This window comes from Cryptomeria japonica, chromosome 5 (genome assembly GCF_030272615.1).
Source record: "Cryptomeria japonica chromosome 5, Sugi_1.0, whole genome shotgun sequence".
NCBI classification, from domain to species: Eukaryota; Viridiplantae; Streptophyta; class Pinopsida; order Cupressales; family Cupressaceae; genus Cryptomeria; species Cryptomeria japonica.
This window is the reverse complement of record NC_081409.1, coordinates 167,260,266-167,263,092: the sequence shown is the minus strand read 5'-3', so window position 1 is coordinate 167,263,092 and position 2,827 is coordinate 167,260,266.

The window sequence follows — 2,827 nt, the reverse complement described above, 5'->3', positions numbered from 1 at the left end:
GGAATGACACCTCCTGTATAAGATAAAGATGATCAAAGCATCTGGTTTTAGGAATGATATATCTTGTATAAGACATGATCAGAACGTCTGGTTTCAGGAAAGGTACATCCTGTATAAGACATGGACGTTTGGTTTTAGGAAAGATACATCCTGTATAAGACATGAATCATAACGTTTGGTTTTAGGAAAGATACATCCTGTATAAGACATGATAGAATCGATTAGGTTTGATTGATTTATTGAATTGATAATGTTGATTAGATAAAGAACTCACAGTTTGTTGATATCAAGTTGCAGAAAGATTCAGATATACTAATGTTGATTCTGTTGAGAGAGATAGCATGAGATTTTCGCTGGATCAACAATATCTGAAGAGATATGACTCATCAGTCTAATTGCATATACACTTGTGATGATACCTTGATGATTCCTATGATAGATTTAACCTTGGATAAAAGGAGCATGCGGGATCCCATGCAAGAATGAAATGCAAGCTAAATGCAATGAAAAGATACAAGCAGACCAGTCACTAGATTATTGCGTTTTGTCATCATTAAGCTTTTTAAAATATGGGAAGTGAGTGCAAACATCGATGGTATAATTAAACCATGATGACTTGAGCACTGCTTTCCTGGATTTTAATGTGGCAAGTTAGTACAAGCATCAAGGTATAATTGAACCAAGATGACCTGAGTGTTACTTGCATAAAAAAGGCAGTATTAATCATGTATTGAGACAACTTTGCACATATTAATGATAAATTTTCAGACAACAGACAAGAAAAATATCATGTTTCTTCCTTGTTACTCTAGCCAAAGACATCCCGGAGTCACTCAAAAATCATGATAGCGAAAATCAATATAGAAAAGTTGAACAATCATGTTAAAAAAAAGATATCATCCATGCATTTAGACTGACTTTCTGATAGTGTGATGGTTGATAATTTGATCTCATGTTCAATGTTGGATATGTCACAGTTTTCGCTTGATAAGAATTGTCTAACAATTTGTTCTACCTATTTGATTAAGCTAAAAAATGATTAAGAGGCTTTGCCCCCAGCTAAGTGCACGATTTTGCCCCAAACCTAGAAACAAATTCGTTATGATATACCCAATGATCCAAACCATGGCGAGAAGCCACCCGGGATGCCTGCGTATGTACAAAGGCTTTATTATGCATATGAACAACGCTGATGGAAAATGAATGCAAGCAAAAAAAAATGCATGAACTAATAGATGGAAGAGCTATTTGATAGATAGCGCTTGTTTGCCAGGTTTTCACCATCTATTTTTATTGCACTTTTTTCTTATATTTGATTTTTTTGGATTTTCTTCTTTTTCATTGTTTTTGGATTTTTTATACCTTTTCACTGTTTTTGGATTTTTCTGCTTTTTCACTTTTTTTGGATTTTTTTGCTTTTTCACTTTTTTGGATTTTTCCGCTTTTTTAGATATAAAACTTCTTCAGATGCATGCTATTGATTGGCTCCTTGAGCTGATCTTCATCCTGTGTTGATAGCTGATATGCTCCTGATCCAAATAATATTGTGAACACAAATGGACCTAACCAGTTTGGATCAAACTTTCCTTTCTTTTCTCGATCTGCCTGGTTGCGTGGATTTTCCTTTAGTACTAGTTCCCCTACTTCAAATATTCATGGTTTGACCTTGTGATTATAGCTCCAGAACATTCTTTGTTGATATACCTTTAAATGATCAAAGGTAGTTTTTCTTCGTTCTTAGATTAGTTCTAACTCTTGTAATATAGATACTCGTTGTTCTTCATCTGGGATGAGACCTTTTAATGATACTCATAGAGAAGGTATCTCTACTTCTATTGGAAGTATTGCTTCTAATCCATAAACAAGAGAGAAAGGTGTGGCACTTGTTGGCGTGCGGATACTGGTATGGTAGGCCCATAGAGCAAGGTTTAATTGAATATGCCAATCTTTTCCAGCATCATTCACTATCTTTTTGAGGATTTTCAAAATAATTTTGTTTGATGCTTCTGCTTGCCCATTCCCTTGCTGATAGAAGGGCATGGAGAATCTGTGTTGGATCTTGAATTTTTCACATAGCTCTTGTACATCCTGATTCTTGAATGGTCACCCATTATCAGTGATAATGGTTATTGGTATTCCATTGTGATATATGATATAGTTCAAGACAAATGCAACAATTTGTTTTCCTGTGATATTTATGAGAGGTACTACCTCAATCCATTTTGTGAAATATTCTGTAGCTACAAGGATGAATTTGTGACCATTAGATGAAGAAGGATTTATCTTTCCTACTAGATGAAGACCCCATTGACAAAAAGGCCAAGATGTTGCCAAAGCATGAAGTTCTTGTGTTGGTGCATGTATCAAATTTCCCATGGATCTGACATTGTTTGCATGTTCTATCTATCTAAAAAGAATCTTGTTCCATAGTCGACCAATAATAGCCCAAGCGTATGAGTTTTTTCGAAAGGGTAATACCACTTGAATGAGTGCCACAAATTCCATTATGGACTTCATGTAAGTCCTTCTCAGATTCTTCTTGTTCGAGATATCTTAAAAGAGTATCGTCTAGACCTTGTTTAAACAGGGTATCCGCGATGAGAGTATAATGGGAGGATTGGCGAATAAAGTTTCTCTTTTGATTTTTTGATAAGTTGGGAGGTAAGGTGTTATCTTTCAAGTATGTGTAAGTTTGGCCATAGCGGGAGGAATCATGCCCCACAAGATGATAGATAGTTTGGGAATCAAGAAAATTATGAGCAGGGTAAAACAACTCTTCCACCAGGAATTCATAATGTTATTGATTTTCCTGTGTCTGAAGGAGAGA